Source organism: Lutra lutra, chromosome 1 (assembly GCF_902655055.1).
Source record: "Lutra lutra chromosome 1, mLutLut1.2, whole genome shotgun sequence".
Taxonomy (NCBI): Eukaryota; Metazoa; Chordata; class Mammalia; order Carnivora; family Mustelidae; genus Lutra; species Lutra lutra.
Window position 1 is genome coordinate 201,697,490 of NC_062278.1, and position 21,938 is coordinate 201,719,427.

General features: G+C 40.4%; 1 protein-coding gene across 5 annotated transcripts in view; it reads left to right on the forward strand.

Annotated features, from left to right (window-relative positions):
• Nucleotides 1-21,938, forward strand: part of SFMBT1 (Scm like with four mbt domains 1) — a 122,498-nt gene that overhangs the window by 33,305 nt on the left and 67,255 nt on the right. For all 5 annotated transcript variants that reach the window (XR_007120976.1, XM_047691940.1, XM_047691969.1 and 2 more), the window contains exon 3: nucleotides 15,018-15,146. The gene's annotated coding sequence lies outside the window, so the exon portion shown is untranslated. The remainder of the gene's footprint in view (nucleotides 1-15,017; nucleotides 15,147-21,938) is intronic.

The following is a 21,938-nucleotide window of genomic DNA, read 5'->3' on the forward strand; positions in this document are numbered from 1 at the left end:
CCATTCTCCCTTGGGTGGACAGCAGTGTGCAGTCACCTCCCAGCTGCCTCCTTTGATACCTGTCTCCCTCTGCCTTCCCCCGCCTGTGCTCCAAGCTGTAGGAGTGACTGAGAGCTAGAACAGTTTTCTGCTGCTTCTCCCCTTCCTGATGTGCCTTGTTGGTTTGTTTGGTAAGAATTAGAGAATCCATTGTTAGAGTTCAAAGGTTTTTATTGTCCTGCTTGTTTAGTATTTATATTACTCTACCTTGTTAGTAGCTTTTGTCTTCTTTCCCACTAGTTTGAGGCAAAGGGATGTTTTATCTTTGTAGCTGCTACACAGTAGAGCGTAGTCTAGGAACCACAAAATATTTGTTGAATGAAACACTCATGTGTTTAAAAGCCAAATTTAGGGGCGCCTGGGTGGCTCAGTGGGTTAAAGCCTCTGCCTTCAGCTCTGGTCATGATCCTGGGGTCCTGGGATCGAGCCCCGCGTCGGGCTCTCTGCTAAACAGGGAGCCTGCTTCCTCCTCTCTCTCTCTCTCTCTCTCTGCCTGCCTCTCTGCCTACTTGTGATTTCTCTCTGTCAAATAAATAAAATCTTTAAAAAAAAAAAAGCCAAATTTATTCACAGAGTAAAGGATTATATTATCCAGCATCAAGCCCCCATCCCCCCCCCCCCACCGTTCTCTCAAATTCTCTGCAGATTAACAACCTTATTGTTCAAAACCGGGGGTTCTTAAGCTTTTTGGTATTCCTTTTCCCTTTTTGGTAAACTAGTGAATCCTGTAGATCTGTTCTGAGATTAATGGTTTTAAGTAAATGCAATCCATAGGATTACAGAGGAAGTTAGTTGTATTTATCTGTGACATCTGTAATGTAATATAAGAATATCTCTTCTTTCTGTGGTGACACAGTTACAGTTACTGGTAATGTTGCTGTGATTGCTTGCCTACATTAGTGTTTGAAGGCAGTCTTAAATTTCAGTTTGAGGTTAATGGAAACAGGAAATAACTTCCTTTCACACAAATTCTTGGACCGATGTGTTCTCTTGATGGACTGTAGGACTCGAGGTTAAGAACCTTGCTCCAAACAGTGGGAACAGGGGTGCCTGGCTGGCTCAATTGGAAGAGAATGCGACTCTTGATCCCTGGGTTGTAAGTTCGAGCCCCATATTGAGTTGTAGAGATTACTTAAAAATAAATAAATAAACTGTTAAAAAAGTGGGAATAAAAGAAACTAGGGAGGAAGGTGGGAGGACGTTTTAAGAAATTTACCTTATTTAGCACTGTGGCTGATTCTCCTATCTTAAACAAGTCTGGGATAGGGGAGTGAATAAGATTATTATACATTGCTGAGGATGTTGATGGACAGAGACTTAGGGCTTAAATAGTTTCTGTTTTAAATTTTGGGCACTGTGGGAGTAAGGGACTCATAGCTTGAGTGTGTAGGATACAGAAAATCTTTTAAACATATGCATGTGGCGTCTTTCTTAATCATGTTTGGAAATAACAAAGATGGCATTTAGTGGAAAATCTCATGAATTTTGGAGTCTGAAAGAATTCTGAACTAGTTTGTTAATCTTGCTTGAGGCTTGGTTTCTTCACCTGTTCAGTTAAGATACTGTTTGCGTCAGAGTTCCACGAAGATGAGTGAGCGCGTGTGCCAGTGCTTGGAGCTGCAGATGAGCGCCGGCTTCTCTGGGGTGGGAAGCGGCTCACCTCTGATGACCCGGAAAGCAAGGGTATTGGTATAAAGGGATCTTTCATATCCCTTTAGCCGGAAAAGCTGTTTGGTATTAGTAAGCCTACTTCTCAGGCTTACTGAAGTGCAGAACTTCCCAACTAGACACAATTTGAGAGTAGATTGCTTGGAGCAGCAGAGAGCGTTTGGGTGCGTATAACCTGGAAGGCATTTTCAAACACGCCATCTCATTTCACCCTCAGAGCTATTCTGCATAAAAAGGTGGCATTCCCACTTTATAGATTGGGATATTAAGACCTAGAAGGGTAAAAAATCTTCTAGGGTCGTGAATTTGTATGCGATGAACTGGAGTTTGAAGTTGGGGTTCGCGTGCGTAAACCCTGTTTCTGCTTCCGTGTTTTTTACGCAGTGTTATTTCACAGTACTTCCCTAGTACTCCGGTGCGAGACGCCTTTCGTACTCTTCCTACAAGGAGAACACTGTGTTGGAAAGAATATGTATGTATGTATGTAGATTATTATGTTCACTTTGGAGAGATTATTTTTAAAACGTTTAAAAGATACTGAAGCTGTGGAAAACAGACCGAAGTTGTAAGAATAGGAGAGAACCGTCCCGTCCCTCCGGCCTTTGGCAGTAGGCTGCCCCTCTGATGCACATCTCTCCGGGATACCCGGGTGCGGTGTCATACAGTACAGACATCCCCCTGCACAGTGAGGACGGCAGAGCCACAAGTACTCCTCAGACTGCAGTCAGCTTTGACCAGTTGCTGAGGGGCAGCTCCCCTCTCCAGCCTGCACCGCCCTCCCGTGTCTGGTGGGAGCAGAAGGAACCAGTTAGGGATCATGCTCTGCATTGAATTGGCGAGTTTTCCTCAGCCTTTCTTTTGATTTTCTTTTGATTTTCAAGATCCTGATCTTGATGTGTTTCAAAATTAGGCCTGTGGGGTTTTTTTTTGGAAATATAGGCCTGTTATTTTGTAGAATATCCCTCAGTTTGGGTTTGTTTGATGTTTTCTCAAGAATATACTCAGGTTATGAATCTTTGGCAGGAATATCACAGAAATGGTTCTATGTCTCATTAGATCTTATTTGTAATTAATGAGTATTTGGTAATTAGTATTTTGTGGGTAGGTACTTCAAACCTATCCCATTCCTCATCAAGCTTTCAGTTTATTTATTATAAATTTATGTCTGTATGGACTCATTTTTTCTGTTTTATTCAATGAGCTATAATTTTGTTATTCTCATTGCTTTATACTGATGTGTAAATTTTCCCAAATTTGGCCAGTAGGAGCCCTGTCATGCTCACTTCTTTGTTCTTTTGATGTGTTTGTTATTCTCTGGAGCATTTTCTTGCTTTTTGGCACAAGCGTCCTATGCCAGAGTTTCTTACCTCGGCACTGTCTGTGTTCATGCACGTGGTTGTTTATTTAGTGTCCAGTTCATTCTCCAAGAAAATAGAACATTTTTGAAAAAATAACTACCAAATGTTACCCTCTTTTGTATCCTTAGTAATATATCACTTGGAATGCATTTCTTTCTTTCTTTTTTTTTTTTTAAAGATTTTTGTTTATTTATTTGACAGACAGAGATCACAAGGAGGCACAGAGACAGGCAGAGAGAGAGGAGGAAGCAGGCTCCCCGTTGAGCAGAGAGCCCGATGCGGGACTTGATCCCAGGACCCTGGGACCATGACCTGAGCTGAAGGCAGAGGCTCAACCCACTGAGCCACCCAGGCGACCTGGGATGAATTTCTGACACTACTGGGAAGGTGGCAGAGAACCTGCCATTCCCTTTTGGCATTTCTTCTTTTTTCTACCTGAGGGAAAAAGAAGTCTTTTTGTCTCAGTGCCAAAAAGAAGTATTGTAAGTGTGGAGGCCATTTCATTGTCAGAATAATCACTTAAAACAAACCACAACAAATAAAAAACATTTTTGGTTGAAACGAGAGTGGAAGAAGAAGGGTGCTCTTCATTTGCTGGCTTGGCCACGACGTATGTAGTGAGTATTTCCTGGAGTCAGGCACCAAGCAGGGCTCTTCGCAAAGCAGCAGGGTTACTGGGCGGACAAAAACCGGCATAGTCCCTGCAGTGCCCTCAGAGAGCTTACAGTGTGGTTAGAGTGGGTCACAGAAACCTGGAGGGACAGTCATGAAATGTCCTAAGCTGCATTTCTTACATGTGAAATGACCCGTTCTGCTTTACAAATTGTTCTTACGGTAAAACGAGATCATTTAAGCAAAAGTCCTTTGTGAATTATAGATGTGTTCTATAAATGAAGTATTTCTTTCCCGTCACTTCCTCATGTATTTGTGGTCTTTTTAGAATTACTAAGGGGGGAAAAAAAAGAATTACTAAGGAAGCATTGCCTGAATTAGCTTCCTGGCTCTTCTCCTCCATCCTGAGCGTCACTGTCCATCTCTCTGTATGTGCGCTCCACTTACTTTTACATCACTGAACCCAGCTCACAGACCCTGTGCCTTCACTCTTATCCTTCACCTGGAACTGTCTTCATCTTCCCCGTTTTGCAAAATTACATTTTCATTCTGGACCTGGCTTTTAGCTGAGGCCTCCCTGTGCTTTACTCCCATCATGGGTACAGTCTCTCTGGAGTATTTAGTAGTCATCATCTGTCCTCTTATGTCATTGTGAGGTTTTCTCAACTGGCATTCCAGCCCTCAAAGTACGGGACCATATGCAGTATGTTTTTTTTCTGATTGATAGGCAAAGTGACCCGACTGCATTCATCTCTACTCCCAAGAATTTAGAAACAAAAAAACTCTGACTTTTCAGAAACACAAAAAAATCTGAATTTGCATTGAAAGAAAAAAAGAATCATTACTCTGTACCAGTATTGCATTTTAGTAAGTCACAACACATCTGACCTAACTGTCCCTTGCCTCAGCAAAAGATGAACACCTTTGTGCCTTTGAACACCTTGTTGTCTGGGAGACTTCAACCTGAGATGGTTGCAGCCCCTTTTGTCCCTCCCTTTGACCCATTTTGGTACCAGGGATAGATTGCTTCAGCTTAGCAGATGCCTTTAGTGACTGGCTCAAGTCAGGTGTCCCAGGTGGTCCGAGTGAGGGAGAATGCTACTGAAAGCTGGAGGGACTCAAGATCCAGCATTTCTTTTTTGTATGTGAGTGATAAAGAAGTTTGTCTCAAAATCTCAGAAATCAGCCACTTGGTTATCTTCCATAATTAAGAAGGAAAATCAAGATAAAACTACCTAAGTCATTAAAAGCAATTCACTAGAAAAAGAGGAAAGAAATGCCCTTGAGTGCTATGAAGGAAAAATGTCTGATGCTATGAGAGCTTAAAACAGGAGGAACCATGAATTTCTATTTTATTATCCAAGTGTGACCTAGCAGTTGGTGATAGTGCTTCCTTTCAGTTAAAAATCCCCTATTATGACTTCAAAAGATGGATTTCCAATGATAGACCAGTTTTTTTCTCTTACTGTTCTAGCTTCAACATTCATTGTTAAAAGAACAGGTGTTTCAATAAAAGAATTGTCAGAAATTGGAAATATCCAGGTAACAGTGAAGACCTTTTAGTCGGTACATTCTTGTTAATATCATTTTTTTTTCCGGAAAGGTATCTCAAATACAGACTGTGTTTTGGATATAGTACAGTGTAGTTTTGGATATTTGTCATGAGAATCCGCTCTCATGGCACAGAATGCAGCCCGTTCTCCGGTTGAGTAGTAGCACCATGAGTGTCACGACAGGATCGTGATGTCACTTGGCATGCGCTCTCTTGACTTCTGTGTTTAAGGCAGTTAATGGGGATGCTGCTGCTTTGTTGTAACCCCTAAGCAGGCTGATTTGTCACTGTAGTTTTATTTCACGGTTTACTTTTTATTATGGCAGTGTTTAAACATGTACAGAAACAGAAAATCCTTTTACTTGCTTTCCACAGTTATCACCACATGGCTGGCTTATTTTGTATACACTTTCCTTTCTGACGGATAGACACAATTTTGTTTCCCTTACTACATCATTTTACAGCAAATGTTGATTATTATATCACTCTGTAAATAATTCAGTATTTATCTCTAAAATTATGATTTTTTAACCACAATACCCTTTTATTGCATGTAAAAATCAGTTAATTTAAAAAATATTATTAAATATCCTGCTGGCATTATCACTATTTTAAGTTCTTCTCTATGTGAATATTACAGTTTGATTTGTGGTATTGGCTGTTAGGCAGAACCTATAGCGTTTTTTCTTTTTAAACTATGATATAAAAAGAATAGCTCTGTTTCTGGAATGAAAATGTAATATCATATTTTTGTAAAATATTTTGGGCTAAGACCTCCCCCCCAAAAACGAACACACACATACAAACAACCAAGCACTGGAAATCTATCTATAAATAACAATCCTGATTAAATTATACTTGAATGACTATTTCTCTGTTGTTTGTGTCCTTAATAACATATATCTTGGGGAAGAGAGGAGATTCTTTTGAAAATTCCTGTTTCAGGTTTAGCAAGCTGATGCTGACTAGGCGAGGAGTTTTTGTGGGCTCTTGGGCCCAGTGGCTATTGGGTTCTTGGTAGCTCAGTGGTCTTGAACTGTGTGGCTTAGGGCCCTTAGGACCTGCATCCAGGTTTTGCCCCAGTTATTGGATACAGGCCATTTCAGCAGGTGCTTAAATGAGCACTTACTATATGCAAATTAAACTGGGGAAAATACCTTACAACTACTGAATGTGGAGTTAATTTGAAACAGTAATTCTCTTTTGTTATAATTCAGAAATAGCATAATACACAGTGCAAGTAATATTCGAACCTTTCAAAGAATAAACTGGGCAGTGACATGTAAAACAGGTAGTTTTAAACAGTTTACAACAGGTAATGATCTTCTGTTCTATACCCATTTCCTTCCTTTGCTGGCGCAGTACTGTGGTTCCCATATTAAAAGTGAGGAGCTGCTCACTGGAGGGCACAGAATATGAGCTGGCACCCACTTTCTGTTGGATTCAGGATGTGTGAATGTGAGAGATTTTCTACTCAGGATGACCTGAGGATTTAATAAAAAATGAAGTTTCTGGAAACTTGATATTTATATGCACCCGTTTAGGTGGTATAGAACCCCTCTCCCCATGTTGATACTATTGAGTTTTAGTAAGCTGATACAAACATCTGTCACCAGAAATTAGTTTTAGAACACTTCCATTCCCCCCGCTCCTGCCCCATGACCTTGTGACTAGTTACCAATAACCCCTGCCTCTACCCTAGTGTCAGGCAACCACTGATGGCTTTTTTTAAAGATTTTATCATTATTATTATTTTTTAAATGAGAGGTTCTTTTTTTTTTTTTTTAAGATTTTATTTATTTATTTGACAGAGATCACAAGTAGGCAGAGAGGCAGGCAAAGAGAGAAGAAGGGAAGCAGGCTCCATCCCAGGACCCTGGAATCATGACCTGAGCTGAAGGCAGAGGCTTTAACCCACTGAGCCACCCAGGCGCCCCTAAGATTTTATTTTTTTAAGTCATCTCTCCACCCAACTTGGGGCTCGAATTCACAACCCTGAGATCAGGAATTGCATGCTCTGCTGACTGAGCCAGCCAGGTGCCTCTATAGGCTTTTTTCTCTACAGTTTTGCCTTTTCTACAAATTTGTTGTAAATAGAATCATCACAGTATGTAGTCTTATCTGTCTGGCATATTTCATTTCATATGATGTTTTTGGAATTTATCCCTGTTATTGCATGTATCAGTAGTTCACTCATTTTTATTGCTGGGAATTATCCTGCTGTTAGATACACCATATTTTGTTTATCCATTCACTAATCGATGGACATTTGAGTTGTTTCCTGCTCATAGCAGTGAACACTTGTGTAAACGTCTTTGTAAGGTTATGTTTTCATCCCTCTTTGGTAGATACCCAAGAATGGAGTTACTGGGTTGTATGGTAACTATATTTAAACATACAGCTTCAAAGAAGATCTTAAGGAACTGCCGAACTGTTTTCAGAGTGGCCGTACCATTTTCCATTTGCACCAACACTGTGTGAGAGCCGCAGTCTCTTGTGAACCCTAGCTATTGCTAGTCTTTGGCTTTACCCATTTTTGTTGGTATGTAATGATATTTCCTTGACGTTTTAATTTGCTTTTCTTAATGACTAACGAAGTATCTTTTCATGTGGTTATTTGCCATTCATACGTCCTCTTTGTTAAAGTGTCTTTTCACATCTTTTGCCTATTTAAAAAAATTAGATTGTTTATTGAGTTGTAAGAGTTTGGTGGTTTTTTTTTTTTTTAAGATTTATTTATTTAGAGTGAGAGAGAGAGAGAGAGAGAGAGAGAAAACAAGAGTGGGGGAGGGGCAGAGGAAAGAGAGGGTGGTGGGGAGCCAACGCCCTGCTGAGCAGGGAGCCAGGACACAATGCGAGCGAACCCAAGATCCTGACCTGAACCAAAACCGCTTAACGGACTGAGCCACCCTGGCGCGCCCCTGTAAGAGTTTTTGTATATAATTCCTTTATGAGATAAATGTTTTGCAGATTTTTTCCTCCAGTTTGTGACTTGTTTTTTGCTTAATAGAATCTTTGAAAAGCAAAAAGGCTTAAACTTTCTGAATTGAATTTTTATTTATTGTTTGTGCCTTTGGGGGGGTCATATCTAAAAAAAAAAAATCTTTGCCAATCCCAGGTTGAAAAGATTTTCTTCTATTTTTTCCTAGATGTTTTATAATTCTAGCTCTTTTTTTTTTTTTGTACTGTTAGCTCTTACATTTAGGTTTATGATTCATTTTGAGTTTTTATGTATGGCGTGAAGTAAAAGTTGAGATCACCAGGGTGACACTTATCCTGTTCTTCTGACTTCTCTATTGGATCTAGAAGTTCCATCCAATTCTGGTTTGATCTTTTTCCCCCAGGACTTTTTCATAGTTGGTGTTGTATTCGTCCATCAGGGGACACATAATGTTTCCAGTTGTCTTATTTTATTTATTTATTTTTTTTAGATTTCATTTATTTGAGAGAAGGCTTGAGGAGGTGGAGGGACAGAGGAAGAGGGAGAGCTGACCACAGAGCCAGATGTAGGGCTCAATCCCAGGACCCCAGGACTCTGAGAGCATGACTTGCGCTGAAGTCAGACACTTAACTGACTGAGCCCTCCATGTGCCCCTCAGGTTGTCTTTTGTTTTGCGATTGATGTAAGCTGCTATTGATGGTCAACACTTAGATCTATTAATTGATTTTATTAGAGAGTCTGTCATTCTCTCATCCTTTATTAGCTGGATTACTTTTGTTAAACATCTTTTTCTTCTATTTTGTTATCCAGTGGTACAGTTGTGTATGATCTCTTTAGTTACAAATGCAGTGACTCTGTTAGCAAGTTGTTTGTGGTAGGTATTTTTTCTAATGCACCATTTCCCAGTTGAATTGGCACACAGTTTCAACTAATTAGCAAATTGAGTTTTTTTTCCCTCTCTCTGCATTAATGTTTTCTGAACAAACCCTTCTGTTGGAAACTCTGCTTAAGAGTGTTCTTCTTGGCTTCTTCGTTTGTAGGCAAAGACTGTATGTATGGTCAATGATTGCTTTATAAGAGCAAATTATAATCTCGACTGTGTTTTTTTCCAGTACAGTATTTTGTAATGAGCATAGAGTAATTGCTTTTTTCTTTTTTTACAGCTTTGATTTATGATGCTGCTGTCTCTTACGCTGCTTTATTGCGATGAAATGGTTTTCTGTTCTTTCCTTGATTTTAACTATAAATAAGAAAAGTTACAAAGTTGATGTAAATTCGATTATGCTTTTACTATTCATACTTTTCACTTTTTGTGTCTTAGTCGTTAACACCATTTTCACAATTCTTCCCAAATGGGATGATTTTTTTTTTTTCTTTCTTTGGCTGTCATTGTATCAGTTTTAAATACTAATCTAATGTCACAATCACTTTGTAGCATGTTGTAAGTAGATGCACCTCGAATAAAAGGACCTGTATGGAGCAGATGCCCAGAATGGTCAGAGCTAAGTAGATGGAGTGGACAAGGGTGGAGGAGGTTTGTGTATAACCGGTCAGCCTAGAACCAGTCCTCGGAGCTGTAGACATTTAGTGCTGGCGCACAGAGATCAAGTGTTTTGCAGGTCACTGCTGTGAATGTAGCAGGCGTTTCCATAGTGCAACAGAACAGCCAGTGTGTGTCATGTATTTACTAAGTCCACTTTAAAGTAATTTATTTTAAAATGGACTTTTATGTATTACGTAGTGCATCAGATGTAACGGCGATGTCACAAGTAAAAAGTACTGCCTAAGTGGGACGCCTGGCCTGCTCAGTCAGCAGAGCACAACAACTCTTGATCTAAGGGTTGTGAGCCCAGGTTGGGTGTAGAGATTACTTAAAGAAAAACTTGGGGCGCCTGGGTGGTTCAGTGGGTTAGGCCTCTGCCTTCAGCTCAGGTCATGGTCTCAGGGTCCTGGGATCGAGCCCCGACCCCGCGTCAGGCTCTCTGCTTTGTAGGGAGCCTGCTTCACCCCTCTCTCTGCCTGTTGCTCTGCCTACTTGTGATCTCTTTCTCTGTCAAATAAATAGATAAAATCTTTAAAAACAAAACAAAACAACTTAAAAAAATACTGCCAAAGATACGTATAATTAACTGTGTCTATTTAGCATATGGATTGAAGTGCAAAAACTGCAGGTTCTTATGGGTTTTTAGTTGGAGTTTATAAATGTTAAGGCTTTTGCTTAGAAAAGAGTTTTTTGGTCTCTTTTCTTTATTTATGTGATATTTTATACATTATTTTTTTTAAACTGGTAAGACATGGCACATTTTCAGAGTTGAGATGCTTTTCAATAATTATTTTCGTTTCTTGGCACTCCTTTAAATTAAAGGATGATTGGGCGCCTGGGTGGCTCAGTTCATTGGGCGACTGCCTTTAGCTCGGGTCACAATCCCAGAGTCCTGGGGTCGGGTCCCACATCAGGCTCCCAGCTCCACGGGGAGTCTGCTTCTTCCTCTGACCTTCTTGCCTCTCATGCTCTCTCTCACTGTCTCTCTCTCAAATAAATAAATAAAATCTTCAAAAAAAAATTAAAGGATGATTATGAGAAGTATTCAGAGTTGAGACTCGAATTCTATTGGAATAGATGACAGAACCATCCCCATTTATTTTATTCTGCAGACCATAGACTATGTGCTCACCGCGGCCAGGCAGGGCGCCAAGTCCTGGAGACTGAGGAAGGGCCCACCCTGAGATGCAGGTGGGCTGGAGGGCTCCTCCTCTGGAAGGTCCGCAAGGTGCTTTGGTCATTTCCGAGGAAGAGAATTGCATTCTGTGTGGGAATGTGTATTTAGTTACTTTGCCCTTTATGTTGTAGGGATGTGGATCTATCTATGATTTTTCTTAGTTTCTCCTGAAAAGTACTTTGCTTTTGCAAAATGATTGGTAATTTTTTTTTTTTTTCCTGGAAAGGCAGTGCTCAGACTTGGGAATCTGAAAATTTAAAAATCGCAAACCAAGCTGCAGCCAACTTAGATCACCTGAAAATTGGCTCCTTTCCCTTCTGTGGCTTTCGTTTCCATCCAGCTCTCCACTTTGACAGTTATAACCTCATATGCTTACTGAGGTCTGGCCAAGATAGCCAGCTTCTTCCCAGACTCTGGAACTAATCTTCACCCCAAAGGAGATGCAGACATGAATTACTTGAGTATGGCAATAACTTGCTAGTACAGCTTCAAGGTCAGTCTTACTGTTAAGTCTTTTTGACCTTGGTAATACAGTTTCTACTAAATGGATCTTTACTGTTTCCCCAATTATATAATGATTAAGTCAGTGCCTTGAACTCCTCAGTACCAGTGGCTAGATTTCGTCCTTGAAACTTAATTTCCCCAATATTTATTCAGAGTTTCTACATAGGCTACCAGCCTATTTGCTTGTAATTGTTAATTACTCTGCACTCTGCATTATCTTGACCTGCATAGATTTTCCTTTCTCACACAAACAAATCTCTCAGCTTTAGAGTTAAGTTCTCATTCCTTTTTCTCTTCCTTCCAGACATTTATTGAGTTTCTATTTGGAACTGGGACTAGAGAGAGAAAATAACCAAGACCCTGACTTAAAGAGTAGCTGTGGGTATCAACATCAGAATTCTTTCCCCCCCAGTTTTATTGAGATACAGTTGGCATATAACATTGTATTAGTCCCAGGTGTACAACATAGTGATTTGATATATGTTTATATTGCAAAATGATGACCACAGTAAGTTTAATTAATGTCTGTCACCCCACATATTTACACATTTTTGTTTCTTATGATGATAGCTTTTAAGATCTACTCTCCTAGCAGCTTTCAAATATATAATACAGTGTTGTTAATCTAGTTACTTGCTGTACATTATATCCCCAGGACTTCCTTATCCTGTAACTGGGATTTTGTACCTTTTGACCACCTTTACCCATTTTGTCCACCACACCCCCTCCCCCACCTTGCCTCCCCATCTCTGGCAGCCACGAATCTGTCTGAATCTGAATCTATGAGTTTGATTTTTTTTAGATTCCCCATATAAGTGAGATCATACAGCATTTGTCTTTCACTTATATCCTTTAGCACACTGCTCTTACAGTCCATCCATGTTGCAAATGGCAGGATTTCCTTCTTTTTTATGGCTGGAGAATATTCTGTTGTAGATGTGTGACCACATTTTCTTTATCCATTGATCCATTGATGGATACATCGGTTGCTTCCATATCTCGGCTGTTGTGACTCATGTTGCAGTGGATTGTACAGTGCAGAGATCTTTCACGTAGTGATTTTGTTTCAGATACTTAGAAGCGGAGTTGCTGGATTGTATGGTAGTTTTATTTTTCATTTTTTGAGGAACCTCCATACTTTTCAAAATGGCAGCTCCAGTTCATGTTCCCACCAGCAGTACACAAAGGTTCCCTTTGTTGCACACCCTTACCAACACTTGTTCTTTCTTGTCTTTTTGGTACTAGCCATTCTAGCACGTGTGAGGTGATACCTCCTTGTGGTTTTGATTTTCATTTCCCTAAAGATTCGTGATGTTGAGCCACCTGTTCATGCACCCATTGGCTATTATATGTCCTCTTTGGGAAGGCATCTCTGTAGTTCTGTGGTTGGTTGACTTCAGAGGAACACCGTGAGAAAGGAAGAGTTCTTTGTTCCAACAAGCCTGATTACCACGATCTCAGGCTCAAAGTCTAATTAACTGAGCAAACTTAGCTTTGAAATATTTTGCCTAGCCATGTGTAAGTAGCAAGCTATTTAAAGTGAAATCAAAATCATTTTAAGGCTTTAACTAAATCTTTTTGTGTTCTGTTGGAATACAGATAAACTGAACTGTGTTTCACAGGAAGACCAGGATGGTGAGGGAACTTCAAACCCATCTTTGGAAGGACTGTTAGTTCTTTTGGCTGTGTGAAGGACTCTTGTGTGAATGGGGGTGCAGACATGTTGTGAGTGGGAAACACCTCTGGGTAGAAGCCTTTGGAACTTGGGGCAGTTGAAGGATACACTTTATGGTGAAGTAGCTCAGAAGTGGAACAGATTATCCCAGAAGGTGTTCCTGGGAGCTCTCTGTCACTGTGTCACTGATGTTGTTTGACAGGGAATGGACAAATTCCTCTTCAAGGATGCATGGAGAAGAATGTGCTAGAGAAGCACCCTGGGTTAATGGAGAGGTGTTCCTTGTGGAAGTGTTGGGGCATGAGAATAGTGGGTAGATAACCATAAAACTATGAGGACCACTGGACGAGGTGCCACCTGTTGAAGTGTCTCCCAACTTTTAGATCCACCAATCTCCATTACTTAATGAAACAAAAAAAGATATCTTTTTTCTTTTTTAAATCATCCAGGCAGTTGAGTTCATATATGTGAAAGTGCAGCAGAGGGTGTAGTTCCTGATGGCACTAAGCAAATGTTTGAGAATGGGAGTGATAGGAGCATTAAGCATTTATTTGAGGGGGAAGTGAGCAAAAGGAAAACTGTTTGTATGTTAAAGTTCATCACTCATCATTGGAGTAAAGTAGAAAAGTTATTTTCTCCTTGTACTTCACCCCAGTCCATCAATATCCCTCTGAAACTGCAGGGTTGGCTGGGCAGCCCCATGGCACTGAGGTCTGTTTTGTAGGGTTATTCGTTTGCTTCACAGATGTCTCCATTTCCAGAAAGGCCCAGATTCCATGATATTTAGTTCCTACCACAGTATCTGTTAAAGTCAGGAAAACTTTCTTGACCAGACTGTTCATTAAGGTGGCTCTTTGAAGTCTAACTAACTGGCAGTCTGAATTTGACATTTCTTTAAAGCTTCGGGTAAGAGTATCACTCTGCTGTTTGAATGGTTTATTGATTTTTTCCCCTTAAAACATTGTTTTGAGAGGAATTTGAAGTAAGTTCATGATTTTTGGTAGTTAGATTTGACATTAGGCCTCTGCAAACACTGGCTTTTCTGGTCAGTGAGGACTGAGGGTCGTGTCTCTCGTAGTCTGGCTGAGGCCACAAAGGTTCAAACCCGACGCAGCTGAGCTTGTGCTTATCTGCACATGACCATTGTGGAGGGATTTAATGTGAGTTTAGACAACTGAATTGACTTCCTTTTTTACTTTATGCTTTAGTAGAGAATAGTATTGCATTTATAATCTCACCACTTACAAGAAAATAGTGAAGAGAAACACATAAATGGTGTAGGGTGTGTGCTTTGAGTTACCTTGATGATGATGTTTTTCCTGAATGCATGTTTTCACCAGCTAGCTCATTTATTTTCTCAACAGTTATAAACACAACAATTAAAATTAACAACCTCCTTCTGCCCTTGCCCCCATCCCACACTTTTATAAATATTTATAAATCAGAACGGTTTTCATACACAGAGCTAGAAATTTTGCTCCTCTGAAAGAGACATCAGTAACTGTTCACTTGCAATGCGCCTACATTGTGTTAATTTGCAAATAAAGTTTTGAATTCTTGTCAGCTAGCTTTGATGACTTCAGGCATCTGTCTCTGTTTCAGTTATAGTTTTAGCCAAGAAGGAAAGTTGTTTTATATTTTGTGAAGACTATTTTTTCTTCTATAATATGAAAATTAGTTTAGCATAGTCAGTATTATTAAGAATTGAATTATGTAGATATTTTTGTACAACACACTAGAAAGTGGAATTGATAAGTGCTAATCTTGGACAACTAGCAATCTTTATAGTACTGTATTTAAGTTTTCTTAAATAATAGTTTAATGGTAGGAAAAAACATCGTTTTTAGACAAAGAATAGGAAAGTGGAGTAGGAGGCATTGTTTTCTTGTTGTTTAAAAGGAGTAGATTTAACCAAAAGTTTCTGTGTATTTAACATAAGCACGTCTAGTTTTCAGAGGAAGTTCGCTGTGGATTGTGTGGGTATCGCAGTCTGCAGAGACAAACAGCGAGCTGGGCTGAGTTCTGTACTGAAGAGACAGCAGGCTGCCAGGCAGCCCGCTGAGCTCCAGAAGAACAGGTAAGGAGACTGTTGGTCTGCCAGTTGGGGTTTTAAGGTTTTACATCTTACATGTGAGGTTAATTAGTTTCCTAATTAGCGTAAGTTAGGCTCTTTTTTTTTTTTCCCCTTATGCCTATTTAACTTTTTGCTCTGAATTATTTTACAGATGTAACATGTATCCCAGCCTTTTTCTAGTAGTAACCAGAGGTTTACTCCTTTCCTGGAAGCATTTATTTTAAAAGTTACCGAAGAGTTGTTTTGTTTTCTAAGTAATTTATTCTTTTTCTAAATAAGCTTACCCTTGTTCCTTGTATCACTGTTATTAAATGTTCAGCGTGCTTCTTTACGTTTGTGGACGATGACATGCTGGCCCGGGGGTTTTGCGCAGACTCAGGGTTTCCCAGGGATGCCCCAGGGGGGCAGCATCATTGCCCAGGAGTTGGGAGGTGTTCCTGAGGGACTGGTTTTTACCTGAACATGCTGTTTAGGTGCCTGTAGTGATTTTGAGGGGCAGAGCCTATCCAAAGGTCCTTTACATTTACAACTGATAGTCTGCTTCTTTTAGGGCCATAAGTCTTAAAATATCCTAATGAATTAATTGTGCAGGACATGCAATTATAGTCTGGAGTCTTTAAAGTCTGACATAAAGCTTTATAAAAATACCTGTGTGCTTAATACAGCAAAATAAAGTGGAAAAACCCCCAAAGTATCCTGCCTTAAGATGACACCTTGGGCTGAAGGCTTTGAGGAGATTGAGTAGAGTTTAAAGTTTGGTGACTAATGGGCAAAAGGCAACCTCCCAGGGGTCTGGAGACCGTAGTCACCACAGCTTGCCTGCCACTCTTCTCCAAACCTCTGGGGGGAAGAAGAAGCCTCTTCACTCGCCTGGGGACAAAGGCTTTGTTTATGTGCTTTCCTGCTGGTTCTGAGGTTTTTGATGGTGGCTGCTTATCACAGTTTCTTTTTTAGCCCTTTGACCCCTCTCTAAATTCAGTGTCCTCCCATTGCATCAAATAATTATTAAAGAAGTGTACTTTAATTAAAGAAAAGTTACTGTATAACTTTGCTAGGAGGTGTTAGAAGGATACTGGGTAAGAAAAATGAGGGTGTTTCAAGTACTGGGGCTGGGAATCATGGTTCTACTGAGAGGTTTGTTAAAGCAGTAAGAGCCACTATGTTTTGAGGCCTGCTGTGCTATAAACTTCTGCATGCATTAATTGATTGAATAAGCTAAAAGTAACTTTATGCGATAGGTACAATTGTTAACATCTCCATTTTATAGATGATGACACTGAGGCATAAACTGGTTATATAATTTGCCCGAGTCAGCCACGTACACCCCCAGTCTGGCTGGGGAGGCCACATGCTTCCTTATCAGGACTGTCTAGTTATTTTTGATACAGTGTTGATCATTCATACCCCTTGATTTTCTCCCCTTTAGAAGGCTAAGTTAACCCCTAAAAATTTTCATTTTGTGTGGTGCCATATTTTATGTAAATTATTTCGTCTTCACAACAACCCCTCAATCTGTGTATATTCCATATTTAACAGATAAGGAAGCTGAGCTAGCAAGCGTGGGCCTGGGGAATTTTAGCCAGGTCTTCTTATGGTTCGTCTGGTCCATTCTCAGTTTCCCATTCCCCAGCTGTGAGTCGTCTTGTTTGCTGTTCAGAGAAGCATGTGCTCAACCAGTGAGGACAAAGGCACAAAGTCAAAGAGACCTGTGGAGCTGGGAGCCCGATGTGGGTCTTGATCCCAGGACTCAGGGATCATGACCTGAGCCAAAGGCAGCTGCTTAACCAACTGAGCCACCCAGGCGCCCCCACTTTAATTAGGCTTTTATCCTTTCATATGAACTAATCTAGTGTAAGGCCCTACTAAAATAGCGTTGTAGAAGAAGTTCACAGACGGTAACACTTAGGTGCCATCTAGAATCCTGATTACTCACCATTTTACTAGAACAATATAGAACCTTGAAGTTGAATAAATAATAAAGAGCTAGAATATAAAGATCAAATATAAAATATAAATTAACTAGAATAATAAAGAACTAGAGTATAAATCATCTGGAGCCATTACTTTATGGTATAAGCATACCTCACAGTTGTCCTTACCACCTGAGCTCTGAGAAAAACCTGGAAGTCTAGGGGAGTTCAGGGTCTGAAATCAGACTGGGGTTCAAATGCTGCCCTTGTTTGCTTTCTAAATGAACTGACGGAGGGCGCCTGGTGGCTCAGTGGGTTAAAGCCTCTGCCTTCAGCTCAGGTCATGATCTCAGGGTCATGGGATCAAGCCCCGCATCAGGCTCTCTGCTCAGCAGGGAGCCTGCTTCCCCCTCTCTCTCTGCCTGCCTCTATGCCTACTTATGATCTCTGTCAAATAAATAAATAAAATCTTTTAAAAAAAATAAATGAACTGACTGGTTATTTAGCATCTCTGAACCTCAGTTTTCTCATCTGCAGAATGGGGGAATCATGTATGGGATAAGTAGAATGGTTAGGTTTAAATAAGATATAACTTGAAAATAGTTCACACTTGTGTTATGCTTATCATATACTGTTGGGCAGTGCTTTATTTAGTATATAACTCACAAAAAATGCTAGGCACATACGGAGTAGGTACTCAAAAATTCTTTTTTTTTTTTTTAGATAAATGGTAACAAGCATCTGTTGAGTAGGAATGAAGTTTCTGAACTGTCACTTGATGTGAAGAAGCGGAGAAATAGCTACTAGGAGATTATAGAAGTTGCAGGGCTTCTCATAACTGAACATAGCCTATTCATGTAATCATTTAAAAATATTGCTGAAGTGGGTACATTTTTGGCAGTGTTTATTGGTGAATCAAATACCTCCTTATTTAATCAGAATAAGACATATTGACTGTTTCAACATGTGCTCCTATAACTGGCTCCTATAAGTAAAGCCCATAATCCATGAAAAATATGATAATATTTGAACTCTAAAAGATCTGTCACTTTTCTAAGGTAACATAAAGGTACAGAGTTGATTTTTAAATGCTTCTGTCATATCTTGGTACAATGAAAAATAATTTCGAAACTACGATTTAGTGATCTTGTTGTCTGGTGTAGAGACAGTGCTTGGTACTCTGGTACTAATTAGCAATAGCTAAGGAAACAGGGCTGTGAAGTGGTTGTACTTACAACTGTGAATCAAGGATTTATAAATTGGTTGGTGTGAGATTTCCAACTTCATTGTAGTATGAATCAGTTTTTAAAAATTATTTATGTTTGACATTTTTTAAAGACATGTAATAAAGAAGGTTGGAAAAATTGACCTTGAAGTTTTAATGGGAAGTTTATGGGTTTTGAAATTAGGATTTTAAACAATAAAACAACATGAATTACTGAATTAGTGTGACGAAATGCCTTCATGGCTGATCAGTAAACCTAGAAAAAAGGGTGAAGTGTGAGAGCAGGACTGAAGCTGACAAGAAGGTTCCCAAGGTGTGAAATCAGGATAGAAGCTGCTCTAGCTATTTTAGAGATTTTCTTTTAAGATTTTATTTATTTGAGAGAGAGTCAGAGAGAGAGAGAGAGAGAGAGAGAGAGAGAAAACATGAGCAGGGGGAAGGGCAGAGGGAGAAACAGGCTCCCCACTGAGCAGCAGGGAGGCTGACGCTGGGCTTGATCCCAGGACTCTGGGATTATGACCCACTGAGCCAACCAGATGCCCCTTGAAGAGTTTTTATTAGACTTGAATGAAGTATACCATTTGGAAATAGCTTTTAAATTGGGAACACTATTCACATAAAGAGTGTAATAATTATACTTTTTTTGGTTGTAAAAAGTTTTCCTGAAAACTCAAAGAGCGAACCTTTATTAATGAAGAAATTAATCATATTGGTTGATTTTCTACTGAAACCCCTGCTTTTTCTTCCTTAGACTCCTCCTCCTTCAGACTTTACCCCCAAGTGGCAATTTCATCCTGCTTTGGAGGCCAAAAAAACTGGAATCAGCCCAGACCCTGCTCTTTCTCTCACACCCCCCATCCAGTTTCCCTGCTCCCCTTCTCAAAACCTTTCCACCCCTGGACCTGGCCACTAGCACACTCGCCAGGATTGTTCTAGGATCTTGCTTATTGGTCTTCCGGCTTCTGCTTGTGTTCACTTAACAGTCTGTTCTCAAGTGATCTTTTTGAAAGATAGGTCAGATTACGTCTCTTCTCTGCTCAAAATTCTCCAGTGGCTTCCTCAAAACCAAAATCTTCACAGCAACCTACACATTTGTATATAATCTGGTGCCTCGTACTTTTGTGAGCTCATCTCCTGGCATCTTTGCCTTGATCATTCTGCTTCAACAGCAGTGGCCTCGAAAGTGCCACACAAGCTCCCACTTCAGGATCTTTGCACTTTCTGTCTGGAATGTTCTTCCCCAGGTACCCACTTCTTATTTCCCTTAGGTTTTGGCTAATGTCACCTCGTCACTGAGGCCTTGGTTACTGTTTTGAAAGTGTTAACTCCGTGTCCTCCTTCCTTGCCTCATTTCCCCCCTTTTATCGTCGTTCAGCGCACTTTATACTTTATTATCTGCCTTCCCAGCCTAGACTGTAGGATCCACGAGGGCAGGGTTTCCTTCATGCTGTTTACTTAGAACAGTCGATGGCCGATAATATGTGCTCAGTAAATATGTATTGACTAATTGCAGTTCCGTGGCAGTTCATCCGTATCACTACTGTTGACTCATAGAGCCTTCTTTAAACAAAATTGCTGATATTATCTACTAATGGAAGTTCTAAAAAGTGGTAGTACTAATTCTAAACACTTGTATTTAGTGGCGGGAAGTGCTGCCTTCTAGTTACCAGCTTCCCTTGAAGTCAGACGAGGTCCATGTGACTGAATTTTTTTTTAAGTTTTTATTTATTTATTTGACACAGAGAGAGATCACAAGTAGGCAGAGAAGCAGGCAGAGAGAGAGGAGGAAGCAAGCTCCCTGCTGAGCCGAGAGCCCGATGCGGGCCTCGATTCCAGGACCCTGAGACCATGACCTGAGCTGAAGGCAGCGGCTTAACCCACTGAGCCACCCAGGCGCCCCATGTGACTGAATTTTAACAGTAGAATGTGGGTGGAAGGCCTGGATCAAGGAAAGCTCCACGAATGACAGCTCTACCCCTGATGGTTTGGGGAGCCTGTGTTCAAGATGCAGAGTGGTGAGGTGGAAGATGCTTGGCCTGATGAATTGCCATGTGGAGGAGAGGTGCCTGCTCATCAGGAACACTTGCTGGCACTTTTGCTGTCTGAGTAATGTCTTGGATTAAGCAAGTGTGATTTGGAATTTATCAGTTGAAGCATAGCATTCCCTTAACTAACACAAACCAATGACAGCTACATTCTTCTTGTTCTGTTGCATATCCAAATGGTACCCAGATTTCTTGTCTCTTTTTTGTTCTTGGTTTCTGTATTTGAAAATGGAAATAATGTTCTTTTAAAGATTTTATTTATTTAACTTAGAGCTCAGGGAGGGGTAGAAGGGGAGAGAAAGGAACAAGCAGACTCTGCGATAAGCATGGAGCCCAAGGTGGGGCTTGATCCTACGACCCCAAGACCATGATGTGAGCGGAAACCAACCTTAAGACTAGGACCTGAGCTGAAACCAAGAGTCAGATGCTTAACTGACGGCACCTCCCAGGCGCCCCAAGAAATAATATTATTTTAAAAGCACAGTTGTGTTCTTAAGACAGATGACTTAATTTTTTTACAGCTTGATAAAGAGATATTTTATATACCATAAATTCATTCATTTAGAGTGTACAGCCGTGTGGAGTGTTTATAGTTGATAGAGAATGTTATACTAGTTTCAGGTGTACGATCCAGTTGAATGGTTTTTATTCAGAGTTGTAGGGCTGTCGTGACAATCTAAGTTTAGAATGTTTCATGGCCCCATGAGAAACTGTAGATGGTAGTAGTCCCTTCCCATTCTTCTTCTTCTTCTTTTTTTTTTAAGGATTGTATTTATTTATTTGACAGCGAGAGATCACAAGAAGGCAGAGAGAGAAGGGAAAGCAAGCTCCCTGCTGAGCAGAGAGCCTGATGCGGGGCTCGATCCCAGGACCCTGAGACTATGATCTGAGCCGAAGGCAGAGGCCCAACCCACTGAGCCACCCAGGCGCCCCAGAAAGAGGAGGAAGTAGGCTCCCTGCTAAGCAGAGAGCCCAATGTGGGACTCGATCCCAGGACCCTGGGGTCATGACCTGAGCCAGAGGCAGAGGCTTTAAACCACTGAGCCACCCAGGCGCCTCCCATTCCCATTATTCTTTCCCTCTAGCTCTTGGCAGCCTCACTAATCTACCGTCTGTCTCGATGGACTTGCCTGTTCTAGCCATTCTATACAAATGGAAGCATTTAGTATGTGGCCTTTTTTTTTTTTTCTTAAAAAATTTTTTTTTTTTAAGTTAAACTCGGTTTAGTTAACATATACTATATTATTAGTTACTGGGATAGAATTTAGTGACTCATCAGTTGCACATAATACCCAGTGCTGATTACATCACATGCCCTCCTTACTGCTGGACAACCAGTTGTCCCTTCTCCCCACCCACCTCCCACTATGTGGCCGTTCATGTTTGACTTCTTTTACTTGGTATATTTTCAGTTATCTAACTTATAGCATGTATCAGTGCTTCATTCCTTTTGTGACTGAATAATATTCCATTGTATTAGATGTACCACATTTTATTTACCATCCGTCAGTTGATGGACATTTGGGGTGTTTCATACCTTTTGTCTCTTATGAGTCATGCCGTGACCTTTCCTGTACATGTTTTTTGGGTACATGGTTTCAGTACTCTTGGAAAT